Raw genomic sequence first — 17,869 nt, forward strand, 5'->3', positions numbered from 1 at the left:
TATGCATTATCAGATTCTCTCTCTCTCTATATATATATATATCGAAATCCCATCTTGTGAAATACTCTCCAAAACAAAGTTTCCGATGTGCCTTCAGGTAATATTCCTTCTTTCTTGAGTTCTCTTGTCAGTGTAGTAATTGTAAAGGTATCCTTTGACAAGAACTTGCCGTGAACATATCGACGAATTGTACCGATGGTAAAAGAGTCGAACACATCTTCAGCTGGCTGTGTGGAATGAGACTGTACTGAATCTGATGAGGGCGGTGCTAATGGTGATGGCGATGGAGCTCTTGATAGTGCTGGCGATGTGGGTGGTGATGGTAATGGGACTGTGATGGTGGTGGAGTTGGTTGTCCTGCTATTGGCCGTGAATGTATGGTGCGCCTGAACATCTGACGAACGGCATTCCTTGTCATATCCGTGACATCAGCAACTCGGTCATACGGTCTGTTTGGGTAAAAAAATATTTGTCCTCGTGTAATTATCAATCGAACAACCTCTCTCTTTATCTTTATATATTTTTTACCCAAACAGACCGTATGACCGAGTTGCTGATGTCACGGATATGACAAGGAATGCCGTTCGTCAGATGTTCAGTCGCACCATACATTCACGGCCAATAGCAGGACAACCAACTGCACCACTATCACACTCCCATTACCATCACCACCCTCATCGCCAGCACTATCAAGAGCTCCATCGCCATCACCATTAGCACCGCCCTCATCAGATTCAGTACAGTCTCATTCCACACAGCCAGCTGAAGATGTGTTCGACTCTTTTACCATCGGTACAATTCGTCGATATGGTTCACAGCAAGTTCTTGTCAAAAGATACCTTTACAATTACTACACTGACAAGAGAACTCAAGAAAGAAGGAATATTACCTGAAGGCACATCGGAAACTTTGTTTTGGAGAGCATTTCACAAGATGGGATTTCGATATATCTATATATATATATATATATATATATATATATAAAGAGAGAGAGAGAGAGAGCAGAGAGAGAGAGAGAGAGAGAGAGAGAGAGAGAGAGAGAGAATCTGATAATGCATAATATTCAATTATACATGTCCGTGATGGTACGCCATTAAAAAAAACATGACATGATACCAACCTATTCAATCCAATCTTCAGTTTATTATTGTCTTCTTCCCTCTTGTAGTATGTTAAGAGTCGCAACACAAAAGTATTACGACAACCTTGTGGACAATGGTGAAGCATTCTAGACATGAAATAAAATATCAATAGTAGGCAGTACGCAAGGTGTCAGCAGGAGCCCTTGTCAATGCCTGTATCTAACAGACGTGTACCTTCCCTAGCACGATCACCTCTCTGAGTCTCCGACTGCCATCCGAGATTTTTATTTTCTGTCATCTTTTTCATAAGAATTACATATTAATTAAATAATAAACACAAGTGAAGCTAAAAATGAGTTTATTCAAACATAATAACCAATCAGTATTTTAGATTCCATTAAAGAACAGTATAATTCACTACAACTTATATATTATTTCATAACCATACAGAAACGGGGGCGTGGCAGGTGTAAACGTCACAGGGCCCCACGTCATGGTCGACACGTCTTTCTGTGCCTAGTTGCCAGGTCTTAATTTCCGTTCACACCATGCCACAAAATTGAGATGACATTTCTCGATATAAAGTAAGACAATAATGCGGAGTAGATGCTTGAATCCATTTTTTTTAATTAGGTCGGTGTCTCAAACTCTGGCGGTTTCGGTTTCACATTAATCAGAAGCCTAGTTCATTAGTTATATAAAAAAAAGGAGGGTGTCATGGGCCTTGAAATAGATAGTAGGTCTAAAGACTAAATACCTTGGTATCAACTTTCCATTTACAATTTAAAATACACGACAGAATAGTCATCTGTGAAGTGCATTACTAGTTTCGTCTTTCTTTCACAAAAAACAAATAAATAAATAAATAACACAACGGGGGCATATTTTGCTTAACTGCCGAAGAGACCTAGGCTAATACGTAACCTAGTTACTAACAACAGTTTCCACTTTTCTGGTCCCGAGACAAAAGGCTAACTTTCATGCTTGAACTCAGCATATTTACAAAGTCATCTCTTCTACTTTTTGGAACCTGCTACTTTAAATAATGGAAACTAGGAGTGAAGGCCATAAATAATGTTCCTTGATCGTAGACTCATTGTTAATCTAGGCTAAACTCTTCGCAGCGTAGAGTGTGCCTGCCAAAAGTAACATTACATCCCGAATGTCATTACTCCTCTCGATTATTGTCTTTATGCAATTGTTATAGTTTGTTTACCATCTGGTCACTCATCACTGTTTACAACTTACAATGTCACTTAGTTTTACATTCGAAGAGAAATTTAACATACACTATCAGCACGGTTGCGAGAGGGGCGGAGTGAAGTCGGGTCTTTAACGGTTAGCTATTGTTTACGATTTCACACCACGGAACTGTTTCTTATAACCTTTCTATATTTTACGTAACTTTCACTGCAATCTCGTCTACTTTATTAATGAATACATTTATGATATAAATTACATGTACGTACATATAAAAATTCGTATACAGTCATAAGTTACGATACCAATATGTATTGTAATTTATAAATATTCACGATATCTTTTTATAACTAACGCAACCATTTTTTCGCGATATATTCAAATCAGTGTTTGTTGCTTTTGCCTTGAGTCATTTTAAAAATAATAAGAAATAGTATCAAAGTTCAAATCATATTTTTATATGTAATTATTAATTTTTAAACATTTACAATAACATAAATATTTAGTAACTAAATATAAACCCCTTGACTATTTCTCATTTGACCTATGACGCTGTCACGCTCACTCGCTCGTTCTCAAAACAACATGTAAACAACTTTGATGGTGTGTAAATGTTCAAGTTAATACCTAAGAACTAAAACTTCGCACACGAATATTAGTCCCGTGTCCGTTTTTTGGCTTGCCCACCATTCAAGACGTGAGTAAGAACTGGGTTAACTCCCTGACGTTGCTTCCCTAATTTTGTAAAGTACCATTAAAACGTGCAGTGAAACAGCGTAGGATAGCAACGATATAGGCTAGGTACTAGGTAACTGGCTTTCCAGACCTAATGAAGACGTCTGCATAAAGGCTTTTAGCTTAGACTATATTTTAGGGAAAATTTGAACTTAAACGCGAAATCTAGCTACGCAGAAGTTCCGTTTCATGTACAATATAATTTATTTAAATTGGATAGACTATTCTTGAACCATGTAGGATAGCCTAGTTTTGACATTTCTAACATTTTTACGCGTGGTTAGCCTATCTGTCCAAGCGACTGATCGATGTGACTACTTAATTATTGAAAGTGGAAACTTCCCCCGGTAGATTCTTTGAAGACATCATTAAATTAGCAAGACTTGTAATCAAAAGATGTAGGCTAGGTATAGGTAGGCTAGTGTTGCTGACATCTAGAGTTACTGCTTCGTAGGAGAGCCAAGCAGACGATTCGGCCACGGTAGGTAAAATGGTGAATATACAAGTTTGAAAAAGTCTTACAATCTAAAGTGTTACTATGTGCTTAGGTTGTTTTGTAGTAGCTTTTTTGGTGCTGCTGTAGTAGACCGACTGCCTGTGCAGAATGTATAGGGTAGAATATCACGACAGGCCAACCCTCATCACGGTGGACGGGTCTTATTCACTCGATATTTAATTGGTGAAACAAGAATACAATTCCAACTCTAAGCATACCATTTAAAAGACTGAAGTTTTGTCAACATATTGTGATATATGAAAGCCCCATACGAACTAAAATAAGCATGTGAGCTCTTCGTAAAATATGTTTTCAAGGCAGTTTTGAAATCCAATATGGCGGCTACGTTTTGCATGGACGGTTCTCATCAGTGACGGCCACCATCTTTCCCTAGCCTTCCCAGCACTCATTTGAACAATGTTAGCGTATATATGTAACGTTTATTGATCTTACTCAAGATTGCAGTTGTAATCAGCACAATAAAACAACATTTTGTTGCCTATATTAGTGAAAGTAGGAAACTTGTTATCCCGGGTTGGATGGTTTGAACTGAATTCATTCTTACCTTGTAATCGGCGGTTTTTATCCTTACTGCCATCACAACTGAAACTCCACAGTGCTTATTTGATTGTTATTATACACTTTGTTCATGAAAACTTACCTGACAGATAATATATATAGCTGTATTTTCTGAAGTCCGACAGAATTGAAAAATTCGCGGCACACGCAGTGGCGGCCAGGTGGTAGTACCCTTCCCGCCGTGGGAGGCGGATATCAGGAACTATTCCCATTTTCTATTCATATTTTTTCTGTCGCCGGTCGGTAAACAACTGTTTACAGACCTCCGCCTAGGATTTTGAAAACTTCATTAGCCGCTTAAGTATCCTAATTATTCTTTCGATTATCTGGATTTGTGGCTAGGCATACGCTATCGTAAATTTTTTCATTGCATTTGATGTCTGAAGCTAGTTAGCCTAGTTTCAGACTTTGTTGTCTGCATGGTAAGGTGAGGCTACCGGAACTTTCGGTAGACACTCACTTAGTAGATATGACGTTTACATGTTTTCTTTGCATAAGTTCAATGTAATTAGTGTAATGTGTGACTGATTACGGAAGAAGCAGGTTTCATGTACGCATTTTAGAGCGTGTTAGAATCAGGAGTTTTCCTCCACAGTAAACAGAAGTTAGAAATAATGAACCTTCTAACCTCCTGTAGTTTTTATTTTGCCTAACCCTGTGGTATGGCTTACGGGCCTAGAAGAAGTGCTGCTAGAGGATTACATCAAGTAATCTTAGACTAAAGTGCTCGCTCTCCAATCAGTGTTGTGAAGTGTAGTGCCCCTTGTGTTGTGGAGGGGGCGTCAGATCGGCCCCATAATGCCTCTAGGCCTGGACCTCTGTCGGAGGACTCCCAGGACTCAGGACGAGGGCATGTTCGAAAGCCGCAAGAGGGTACGGGGGCTCCCCACCGATCTGGCGTCCTTCGGCAGTACCTGTTGACGCTTCCCAGGCTGCTAAAGATCGTGCACGTGCACGAATCTTGAAGGATTGCTTCTCGTCCTCCGAGGCGTCCTCCCCGCGCAAGGGTTGGAGCTCTCGGAAGGACTCGCGCCCTCTAAGAAGCTTTAGAGAAGAGGACGCTTCACGTCCTCTCTCTCGTTAGGAGGGCGGAACGTCCAGATCGGCCCCATAACGCCTCTAGGCCTAGACCTCTGTCGGACTCCCAGGAAACCAGGGAGAGGGCATGTCAAAAGCCGAAGGAGGGTTACGGGTTTTTCATGCTGATCTGGCTTCCTTTCGGCAGGTCCTGATGTCGCTTCCCAGGCTGCCGAAGATCGAGCACGTGCACGAATCTTGAAGGATTGCTTCTCGTCCTCCGAGGCGTCCTCCCCACACAGGGGTTGGAGTTCTCGGAAGGACTCGTGCCCCCTAAAGAAGCTTTAGAGAAGAGGACGCTTCACGTCCTCTCTCTCGTCACGAGAGGATGAAAGAGTAAAGAGACCACATTTTCCCCTTTTAGAAGAATGCACTGGCTCTTTTCCTAAGGGACATTTAAGGAGGCTCATTCATCTTGCCAGAAGAGTGATTTGAGCCTCCTGCGAGTGAACGCTCATGTATACATCATTTATACATTATTAAGGAGGCTCATTCATCTTGCCAGAAGAGTGATTTGAGCCTCCTGTGAGTGAAGAGCTCATTTATACATCATTTATACATTATTAAGGAGGCTCATTCATCTTGCCAGAAGAGTGATTTGAGCCTCTCTGCGAGTGAACGCTCATGAAGTTAGAGCTGTTTCAACCTCGCTAGCATTCCAAAAGAATTTGGTAATCAAGGACATTCTTGATTCCACCTTTTGGAGGAGCAACTCAGTATTCGTCTCCTCTCCTCATGGCGCTCCGTATACGTTATGTAACGTTCGCTTTACTTTCGAAAAAGCAAGCTGATAAGTTTGACGGCCGGCAAGCTGCTTTGCACAGTCAAACAACTTATGTCTCTGGTCTGCATAAGAAGGGCAATTTAGACGTGAGGAAGCTTTTGGAGGTGCTCGACGTCCTGTAAGTAGAGACATTCTCCAGGACGCTCGGCAAGCACCTTGCGGAAGACGAAAGCCATACGTCTTCCTTTAGTGTTCACACTCTTCAGGAGCAGCGTGCGGCTCTCCATGGAGACTCGCATGAGGACGTCCCTTAAAAATATTCAACGTCATACGCAAAACGCGGTTCGTCATAACATTGAGATGTTGGCAAGGCGCTCGCCAGGACGCCTCTTGGCGGGCCTTGGCATGCATCAAGGCGCTCAACGAGTTCCTCTCTGAAACGTCGTTCAGAAGACTTGGTGTTCTCTGCTCAGACACGCTCGTAGCTAAGCACGTTTTTTGAGGACGCTCAGCAGGACGCTTTTGAGGACGCTCGGCAGGACGCTTTTGAGGACGCTCGGCAGGACGCTTTCCAGGACGCTAAGCAGGACGCTTTTGAGGACGCTCGGCAGGACGCTCAGCAGGACGCTTTTGAGGACGCTCAGCAGGACGCTTTTGAGGACGCTCAGCAGGACGCTTTTGAGGACGCTCAGCAGGACGCTTTTGAGGACGCTCAGCAGGACGCTTTTGAGGACGCTCAGCAGGACGCTTTTGAGGACGCTCAGCAGGACGCTTATGAGGACGCTTTTGTGGACATTCGCCAGGACGCTTCGGTAGAAGCTCGGCAGGACGCTTTGCGAGAGAAAAGACTTGTTGAAGGCGTCTTATTTGCTGTTGAGGACATTTCTTTACAGAAATTTTTAAAAAGGATTCGGAGTTAGGGGAAAGACAATACCCGAATTTTTTTCTTCGATCCCTCTTTCCTCTTCATCGATTTCTTTGAGAATCGGGAAGATTATATACTCGGATTCCTGGGTGACTTTCGGTCATGTTAAAGGGTTTTCCCCTATTAGCAAAGTGCTAATAGTTTTGTCAAGTCAGGACGTTTTCCCCATTGTCATTTAAGTGGGGGAACCCCTCATAAAGGTGGGGTAGTTCTCCATTGTCATAGATTTTACCGTTTTTATCGTTTAAGCGGATAAACTCATTAACAAATTTCGGAAGGAGCTCTCATTCAGTTTCAGAGCTCATCCGGGGAGTAAGAAAAAGACTTGTAGACTAGATCCAGGAAAGTCTTATGTCCAATATCATAAGATCATTGAACGGTCCTTTTCGATCCTCGGTTCTCTTGATGATCTCTATTCGAATATTACTCCCTTTTCTTGGCAAAAGAGTCTTGGCAAAGAGTCAAGGAGTTCTTTAAAAAAGGTCTCATTCATTAGAAACGTGGACAGTCGGTTTCCCTTCTTTCTCTCTTCCTCGTCGAGGAAAGATGTAGTAGAGAATTTGATGTTCAAATTACTACAATACTTATGTAGTTTATCTTTGCGTCATTTTGCTAACGCATGGGTCAAGTCATTTTACGCATATCGTATTTACCTCTGCGGATAGAAGCCGAAAGAACTGTTGTTCTTAATGTATTTATTTGACACTCCCTTCAACCTTCCAAGAGTTTTCGGAGTAAGAACAACTCTTCAGGTATTGTTACGACAACACCAAACTCAGCTTTCTTCTGTATTTAGCGATTCTGTTTCGTTTAAATACGCCTGCTTGAGAGTTTCCTTTTGCTCGATAATATCATACCTATTCCTTCGTAAAGGGAGTAGCTGGCAACTCAGGCAGTTAGTATTCTGTTCACCATTGAAGCTTTCCTTCGAGGAAGACTTCTCCTTCACTCTCTGATAGAGATCGAAGGTGGTCGATCTCCAATCCTTATTTTGTTTTCTTGAAGGAAAGAATTTAGGATGGAGATCGTTGTTCAGAATCCTATAAATATACTACTTATATTAACTCGCGACATGATTCTACTAAGCAGTTGAATTGTCCGAGGGGTAGGCGCATATCCTATAGTTTTTCTACGGATTGCGACTTAGACGAGAAGTATTCTAATTGAACTGCAACTCGGGGTTGCCTGCAACCTCCCAGAGTTTTTGTTTCAATTTTATATACTTATGGTTTTTTGTCACGACAACACCATTTCAACTTTTATATTTACCGAAATTTCGTTTCGCCTAAATATAATTGCTCGAGCATATCTTTTATGCTCGGTGGTTCTAGCCGAACGCATTCCTTTGTGGAATATGGAATACCTGGCAACTCAGGATGACGAGTCAGCGGGAGCTCAGGCTCTGCTTCTGCGTATTGAACTGCCTGTGCCTGATAGCCGCTCAGTATCAGCTGGGCCTCCGAGATGCACGGTTGTTTATGCTCTCTCATCTCTCCCCTGCTTTGATTGACTACCGAACCGTATCTCTGCCCAACAATCTTGGACTTAGGTCTCTGATTAAAGGGGATTCTCGCAATTATGAAGGACCATCTACTGCTGTGACGATAGATTCCATCGCCTTCGATATGCGAGAATTTTCAACAGAGATATCTCTATTAGACTTATTCATTTTACTGTTTACCGCACGGTAACAGAAGTCTGTACAAGTCTCCCGCTGCATCGCACTGATAATGCGAATGATTTTGCAGACATCTGAGTTTGTCTTTAAAATATCTCATATTCGTAGGTGTACAATTGTTCATTGTTCATCCCGAATTAACCAGATATGTCATAAAGACATCGCCTACTCTCCGACCTGACAGCTCTACTTCCAAATGTTCAGCCCCATGAGAAGCAGTCCTTCAGGCGGCTTCCCCCTGTGTTTTCATTACTTGAAGAACGCCCCGCTTTTCATTGCAACTACGACTTCTCACCGGACAGCAATGAAATAGCGGTTAGCGTTTTCAGTCATTTGTAAGCACAGGTTCAGAATCTTGAGAATCCTTCTCTCGTTTCGTCTGTGAAGACGTAGGTTGTATTCAATATCTACCTTCGTCTTCAACGGTACATAGCGATAAGATCTTCAAGAGATGGCAGTCTCTTGGCCAAGGCAAAGCAGTGCTGACCTATTTTCAGTGTTCAATCGGAGGAGGCCGTTTCTGGAGTAAGTGAGGGAAATGACTATTCCTCCAACTCGACCTCTGTGAATTTCCTTATTTTTCTATCTTTCCGTCTGAAGTATGAGATGAGCTAGAAGTCCTTACTATTGTAGAATATGCAAATATGTTGTTGACGGCATCTAGGCTCAGAGATTCGGTTCTGTCAAACAACAAAGCTTCACGATCTTTGAGGTCTGTGGAGATCTTGAAATTCTCTGGATCAAAGGTTCCGGCATGGAACTTAGACGTAGTCTGAGTTTCTGATGCCAATAGCATTTCGAACCTATCCTTTCTGCGAACTTAATACACGTGACCAGAAAGGCTAATATTACTAACCGCTCTAGCCACGGCAAAGGGGGTTAGTGAGGTTTTAGCCATCTTCAGAGGTTTTGGCTTTAAAGGACATAATGCGGTCTGTCCTCTAAGCCTTCCGTTCTTGATAAGAACGAAAACCTATCTAACCCTTGACCCGAAGGCTTGGAGACCAAGGGTATGGCACAAATTATTGGGCAAGGGCATTAGAGTCCTGTGCCCTGTAGGGTCTCTCAAGTTTATCTTGATAAAACTATAGAAAGTCAAGGTCAACGGACAATCTGCGGTGCTCCGTAAAAAGACCAGACTGGTTCATGTCCAAGAACACCCTGGCATTATAGCCAAGGAGTTCTTTTAAGAGGTCGCATTCATTATGTTGGCATAAAGATTTGAGATTTTTTTCTTAATATGAATGCTCAAGAAGTGAGGGCGCGGCCTCGGAAGCATTTCAACAGAACATGACACTCAGTAACATCCTGAGTGCCACGCTTTAGCGAAGCAACTCTGTGTTCGCTTCACACTCCCGACAATCTGCGGTGTTCCGTAAAGACCAGACTGGTTCATGTCCAAGAAAAACCCTGGCATTATAGCCAAGGAGTTCTTTTAAGAGGTCTCATTCATTATGTTTGCATAAAGATTTGAGATTTTTTCTTAATATGAATGCTCAAGAGGTGAGGGCGCGGCTCGGAAGCATTTCAACAGAGCATGACACTCAGTAACATCCTGAGTGCCACGCTTTAGCGAAGCAACTCTGTGTTCGCTTCACACTCCCGACGGGATGTGAAGACGACATTTGAGATCTGTAAGTCGCTAGGACCATACATTTCCGTAGATATATTATTGGGAGGGCAGGAAGCAACACGAATCCTATCCTATAGAAAAGGGATAGGTGTGCTTTTAACTTTGAAGGGTGGCGCTTGAGGCGCGTTCCTTTTCTTTAGCCTAGAAGTTATGGAACTAACTTTGATAGGTTAGGTCAGGTGGTGGTTTTAGCTTCGGTGCCCTCAGAAGTATGGTCATATGGTCTAGTCACATTGTGGTCACGCCCCCGTTGACAGATCATCTAGAGCGCACCAGCATTTACAGGTCTCTACCTCGCTGGCAACTCTAGTAACGCAGAAGTAGACTTTGGTGACAGTAATCACGAAGTCGGCTATGCTAACAGGTGAGGAACCAAGATATATCATCTATTAATTTAGTTTCCCAAAAAATCCTATTCTGTCTCTTCCCACCATCCGAAGGTGGGATTCAGCTATATATATATCTGTCAGGTAAGTTTCATGAACAAAAATGTTATTGTTATAATACAATTAAGTTTGTTCATACTTACCTGGCAGATATATATAATTAAAGTGCCCACCCACCTCCCCTCAGGAGACAGTGGCACTGATAAATATGAATAGAAAATGGGAATAGTTCCTGATATCCGCCTCCCACGGCGGGAATGGGTACTACCACCTTACGGCCGCCCACTGCGTGTGCCGCGAATTTTTAAATTCTGTCGGACTTCAGAAAATACAGCTATATATATCTGCCAGGTAAGTATGAACAAACTTAATTGTATTATAACAATAACATATTTTGGTCTCAGTTCACTCCACATTGCACTTTAAACCCGTTGCTGTTCCTGGTTTCTAAGCGCGCGCGCCATAAACATAATTACGAACAGCAGACGACGACAGACGACGAAACTGCAAAGTTTTTATTCCCTAAACTGTTTACTTTACTCGTTATTTAGTTTAAATTTACTTTGTTATTTAAAAATTTTGATTTAATTCATGTATTATATCCCTTTTTTTGCAACCAAATTACCCCGAAAAATTACAGATATTTCAAAAGTAGATAAAATCAAATGTTTCTAACGTTTTCGTACATCTGGCTGCCGAAAACCATAGAGGAACGAATACGGAAAAGTGCATAGAGGAACGACTACGTTTTTTTTTTTTGCTTTTTTGTTTTTGCTAGCACTTTTCATTGATTTCAGTCTTTATTAGTATTTTGAATTCTTAATAATCGTTATGCCAGAAATAAATGTAACCTTTAATGTTTGAATGCTTTAATGTTTGCATTGCTAAGAATGGCAAAATCATCGTTGCCACATTAGTGGAGGCTTCCACACATATGCCGTTCCATTATTATAAACTGTTTCCATGAATTCTAGTTGTCATAGTAATGCAATAATGATAGTCTTATACCCAGTTTGGAGGGTCAACACATACCGAATGGCAACAGAGAGAGAGAGAGAGAGAGAGAGAGAGAGAGAGAGAGAGAGAGAGAGAAGGAAAGGCGGAGGAACGAAGAAGAAAAGGGATGGCGGTGGAGGGGGGGGGGGGGGGAGGGTAGGTGGAGCTTTATACGCGTGTTCGTATCCATTTCTGCATAATGGAGTTTTGTCTCTTGGTACAAGGACAAGTGTCGTTATTCTTTACGATTAGTGATTCAAGATACCCTTATAAATTACGGCACTGGGTGTATGCACTATAGCAAAATCTCGTTCTGTTACGAGTGTTCGTTACAGAAATAGGTATTGCCCAAAAAACGTGCTTGCACTGTCTCTGAAAACCCATAGTAGACATGCTGCTTAGTTGTCAATCAAGTTTTTATAACCAAGTATTTTTTTACAAGCTAGCTATTGAATAAATTTGTATTTTTCTCAGTCAAAACATATGCCCCTCAATGCTAACTTTCCTCTTTTAACGACTTCTGGTCATTGCAAATTCGGCCCCATAATTCTTTTTATGGTGCGAAAACAGACAGAGGCCCATGGACCGAAAACGATTGCGTCACACTACGGCGATAATCCAGCAGTAAAACATCTTCATATATCCAAAAAGTAAATAATAAAGATATATATGCGCATTACGATTATAACAATTACATGTATAGCTGATAACAATCTGCATGAATAACTGGTAACTGTTCTGCAATGACAGTTGAGTATAGCAATTATTTACAATAGGTACGAAAGTCAAGATGTCGTGACGTCATAATACAGACTTAAAAGAACGTTCTAATTCAGAAAAATAATTACTTAAATTTGAGTCAGAGTCGAGTTACTTTTTCAATAACGAATATTTTCAAATTAATCATCATAAATATGTAAAAAAATATTGATGTTTTACTACGTTATTTAAAATTAGCTAAGAGCACGCTTCCTGTCATTTCTTTACCAAAACAGCTGTTTACTCCTGGCTTGTTGTTGGTGAGAAATCGTGTTTCGATTGTTGTGATAAAAGTGCTCCAGCGTCTGTGGGTACAAGTGGTTGTGACGGAGGATTTATCACAGGAAATGGAAAGTTTGTTGACACAAGCGACTCCGTAAACATCGAGATGGCGTCAATCTTCGAAAACATTTTTAGTTGTAAGTAAAAAATTTCTAAAGCGTTTTGGTGAGATTTGCCACTGCCGTGGGCGCCATTTTCAGTACCCTCTGTTTAAATCTTAAAATTTGGCCTTAATTCTAACTTTGGAGAAAAATACTTACTTCGAAAGGAGAGTAGAGGGTCTTTAGCTCCGTTTCTCACCAACAAACAAGTCGCGACTGATGCCCATCTCGGGTGTCAGGACGCGTTATAATGTACTTTTTCGGAGGGTGGCAAACATTGATTGTAGGTGGCCTGGTTGGCCTGCCGTGGTAATCTACCCTATACCTAAGTTTTGGAAGATTTAGAAGTACATAGGCCAAAATCAAGTATACCTAACCTTGCGTGCAGCTGTAATAGGTGTGTAACATCAGTGAACTCACAGAACCAATGTATTTTCGTAGATGTAGGCGAAGTGGTTAAGAATCGTGGCTGCCAGGCAAGTTGACCTTTGCTCGTTATGTATACCCCAGAGCAAGGTCATAGATGTTGTGCTGCAGACCACAATTATACCCTATAGCTGGATAGGAATTTATATTTATTTTGTATGGTAAAATCCAAATTTTTTTTTACCAAGAAGACAAGCTTTTAAAGCTAGACATAATTACATTAATGTTTAATGCAATAAACTTTAGTGTACTGGTTTTTGTTGCAAACAGGATATACTTGAGTAGTTTAACTGTGTTTTTTATTGCCATGTTAGTGAAAAGAAGGTATAATTTAGAGTTGTAAGCCTTATTTGAGAGTTTCAGTCAAAAACCCTCTTTGGGATACATTAATTAACAGTAGTCTCGCGCTCTTCCTTATTTATTTTCACTTTTTCCAGTATATTGACTTTTTTTACATGTGTAGCTTTGTATTTTGGACTTCATTCCTGTTTTAACAAAAAAAAAAACCTTAGTAATGCATGTACATGAAGTAACTTGGTGGAAATATTAGATACAAACACACATACATTGTTCCAGATTTTAAGCTAGAACCAAGGAAAAAAATAAAGTCCTTAACTCAAGTTTAATGCATCTATGTTGCCTCTTCCGCTTTGGAGGATTCCATTCTCCTGTCTTTTGACTGAAGGAGGGGCTTACCAGGAGAAAGCTTCAAAAGGCCTTGAACCCAGGAGCGGAGTCCTCAGAAGAAGACCAGACCTCGGCAAGGTCAGACACCTAGTCCTTACCAGATGCCGCGCACCCCCCAACCCCCCCCCCCCCCCCCCCCCCCCCCCCCCCACCCCCCCCCCCCCCCCCCCCTCCCTACTGGGCCTGGCTTTCCCATGCTTTGGGAAGACCCAAGTTTATTTTAAAAGTCCATAGTGTCGAGACTTCAAGGAGAAGGCAACCAGCCTCATTACTAAGGTACTGTAAGGGAAATTCCATTTCAACCAGGGAATTGTTTTTACCTTTGTCTGTATTTCATTTCCTTTTTCCAAGGCAACTTTGTGCAGTTTTCATTCCCCCCCCCATCTGGGCTCAATTCTGTAATTACTCCCCTGTGATACTAGTAACATCCTCCTAGTGAATTTATGACACAAAATAGTTCCTGCTCTGTAAATTTCCCAGTCATTTCATTCCCCCCATGAGTGGCCTTTTGATTGAAAGAAAGTAGTGAGTAACGTTCGCCCTTGTGTGCTCCCATGCCTTATGCCTATGTCCTCTATTTGCAGACAAATGCTGTGCCTGGCTGTGGTAGGAATTGGAAATCCTTTGAAGCTTGCAATCTTGTTCCGTTGCGCGAATTTCTAAACATCTTGGCTGAATTGCTCCCGCCACGTGCTCGGGTGGATTGAGAGCAGTCCCCGGCCCCTTGTGTTCCTGGACCTCTGTAAATTTATGTAAATATAGTGCTTTTAAAACTAGAGTCCAGCTTTTATGTAAATTCTTCCCTCCTCAGTAGAGTCGGCCTTATGCCTGGGAAGTTTAGTTTTTCAGTTTTTTTTTTCTTTGTTCAAACCCCTCGTCCTCCAGTCAAGGCCTAAATTTTCAATGTAATTGTATTTCTAGGAGGAGACGTGGAATTTTAAATATTGGTGACCCAAACCAGGATTTCATAGTAGCGATTGTTAAGCTAAAAATCACGAAAGAAACTAATCTGAATTCTTAATATTTTTATGAGCAAGCTAAAGCAAGGTTTTCAAATTCTTCACAACAGGAATAAGGTAAATTTTATTTTATTTTCTAGTACGTATTTGTGTAGAACTAGGTATTCTAGTTAGGGATATATAAATCTGACTGCCTTTATAGCTTGAGAGAGATATTTTAATGTTATGTGCCATTGCATGAAGAATAGAGGTTAGGGAGTAAGTTTCAAAAAACGAAAATAAGTACCATATTTCGTGAATTGCTAGTTAATCGCGAATCCTGCGTTGTAAAGATATTTAGTGTTATTTTTTTATGTGAAACCACGCTCTCTCTCTCTCTCTCTCTCTCTCTCTCTCTCTCTCTCTCTCTCTCTCTCTCTCTCTCTCTCTCTCTCTCTCTGGCAAACGTCGCAGGTCTAAACAGGAATTTTTAAATCCCTCGGCCACGTGGCTCAAACCCATCTGCAGTCCTACCCTATCTAAGGGATAGATGAGTCAATAAGTCAGAAAAGGAAAAACAAAGTGTTAGCGTAAAACATTCTTAACTGTAGGATAAGCAAAATTAAAGGTAAAAGTTTTCTTTTCGTTATTCTCTGTGCAGAAAGTAATCAAATAAGGGCAAATACTTTTGCATTTCAAACAAAGGCATATGTTAGTTCCCAGCCCGGCCTTGAAACCATCTGTGATTCATTGTCTAGACGGCCGCGTGTGCTTAATTCTCCAGGGTTTTAGATTCGTGGACGGGAGGGTCTTAGGTTTGCCAGAGCTAGGGAAAGGAACAGGGTTGTGAAAAGGCGGTGTATTTTATAGGGTTAGAGAGATTTATTTTATCCTGGGTTTTCCTCTTAAAAGAATATATTTTATCAACTTCCCGTCTCCATCCTTGAGACGATATCCATAAAAACAACAAAGAAAAGGGAGGTCCCATATACATTTTTATTATCAACTGTATTTGCCACGTTTTTCACGTGAGGACTCCGTGAATTTCGTGACTAGATTTTTTTTCGTTTTATTAACAAAACCGTAATTGCGTTGAGGTTCCGTATTTACGTTATTTTTTTGCCACGTTTTCATGTGAGGTTCCATGAATTCGTGACCAGATTTTTTTCTTTTATTTACAAAATCGTAATTGCGTTGAGGAAACCGTAATTGCTTTGAGGTTCCACATTTACAACATTTTTGTCACGTTCACATTGAGTTTCCGTGAATTTCGTGATGAGTTTTTTTTTTTTCTTTTTTTTTTTTTTTTTTTTTTTTTTACCTTACCAACCCGTACTGGCGTTGAAGCTTCCGCCGGTATGACATTTATTTTTCATGTTTTATGTTGAGTTTCCGTGAATTTCGTGACGGAAACGTTTATTTTCCGATTTACCATACAAACCCATATTGGCGTCGGATTTCCGCCTCTACGACATCCATTTGCTACCTTTTCATGTGAGGATTCCATGCGTTGCGTGACCAGATTCCTTTGTTTTCATACATTCAACTTACCTGTCAGATATATTTATTACCAAATCCCTTACCGGCGTTGAGTTCTCCGCCGCACTACGCACCAGTAGTAATTGTGTTTGCAGGGATTTACGGTCATCTTGCCAAGTCTGCGTCGAGCATTTCCGCATAACTCTGGCGACATTTGCTGATTTTGCAACTGCTTTCCACCCTATTATTCTCAGGCTAGTCTACTAGCATTTTACGGCCGAGGAGATGGCCAGTAACGCAGCACTGGAGGAGGCTAAGGCCTTCACAGAAGCCGGACGAGCCCTGGGGCTGGAGGGCGCAAAGTTGATCAATTGGGTGAATGATAAGCTGAAGGAAGCAGCCCAAGAGAGAGCAACCGAACGGGAGAAGGAGAGGGAAGCACAAGAAAGAAGAGAAACCGCTGATAGAGCATTCCAAGCGGCTGAAAGAGAAGCGCAAGAAAGAAGAGAAGCGGCTGAAAGAAGAGCGCAAGAAAGAAGAGAAGCGGCTGAAAGAGAAGCGCAAGAAAGAGAATTCCAAGCTGCCGAAAGGGAGAAAGAAAGGGCACATGAACTGACTATGGCAGTCCAGAGTGCCACTCTGGCACCCCCGAGTCCCACGCCTCCTGCGCCCTCTCACCTCCACAGCATGGGTGGCCTCATTAGGGCTTGGGACAATAACGAACCCGACACCTGGCTCAATCATGTCAAGCAGGTGTTCGGGAACTTCAATCCAACCCCTCAGGAAGTGGCTCTCCTCCTTGGCAAGCATCTCGCTGGCAAAGGGCGGACTGCATTCAAGGCCCTTCCCCTGAATGAGCGACAAGATCTCGCCCTCGTCCGAGAGGCAATCCTTGGGGCATAGGAATTGACCCCAGACCGGTGGAGGCAATAATGGAGGACTATGCCCAAGGAGGCTAACCAGACGTGGACAGAGTGGGCAGCCAAGAAGACACCGGCACTCCGTAGGTGGACGAAGGCCTCCAACGCAACATCTGTTGAGGAGGTCTTAGAACTCTTCCAGTTAGAGGACTTTCTTGCCTACACCCCCCCTGATCTTGCCACCCACTTGGTGGACAAGGCTCCGACGACTCTTTTGGAATGCTATAAATTGGCAGATGCCTATGACACCCACCATCCATTGCAGAGTTCTTTAAAAAAGAAAATACATCCTGCTCTCCCCCTCACTCCTGCTGCCACCTCTCGGCCTACCCAGTGCCCCAATAACCTTCTTCGGAAACCTGTGTGTGGGCATTGCAACAAACCAGGTCACATCACGGAGCAGTGCCTATCAAAGTTAGATCCTCCTCAGCAAGCTGCTGCCCCTCCTCCAAATGGACTACCCAATCATAATAACAAAAACAACAGCCATTGGAACAGAAACGACAGGCCCAGGCCTGATTTTAGCAAGAGTTTCCTTGACAACTGCAGAGTGCATGGGCACACTGCTGCCTGGGCGGGATGCCCCAAGAAAGCTCCTGTTTCTCTGCCATTGCTATGGCCGTAACAAATCCATCCACTCTAGGCCCCCTGCTCAGGGCCCCATATTTGTCGCACCTCCAAGAGGTCGCTATCCTGCCCACCAGGTCCGAGCTTTCGACGACACTAGTGAGCAAGTCTCCATCATCCGAGAGAATCAAATTCCTTA

At 42.2% G+C, this 17,869-nt stretch overlaps 1 long non-coding RNA gene across 1 annotated transcript in view; it reads left to right on the forward strand.

Moving 5' to 3' along the window:
* Nucleotides 1–2,848: 2,848 nt before the first annotated feature.
* The window catches only part of LOC135201341 (uncharacterized), a 570,106-nt gene continuing 555,085 nt past the window's right edge, over nt 2,849–17,869 (forward strand). The window contains exon 1 of the long non-coding RNA XR_010311507.1: nt 2,849–2,979. This is a non-coding gene — a long non-coding RNA (uncharacterized LOC135201341). The remainder of the gene's footprint in view (nt 2,980–17,869) is intronic.

Source organism: Macrobrachium nipponense, chromosome 28 (genome assembly GCF_015104395.2).
Source record: "Macrobrachium nipponense isolate FS-2020 chromosome 28, ASM1510439v2, whole genome shotgun sequence".
NCBI lineage: Eukaryota > Metazoa > Arthropoda > Malacostraca > Decapoda > Palaemonidae > Macrobrachium > Macrobrachium nipponense.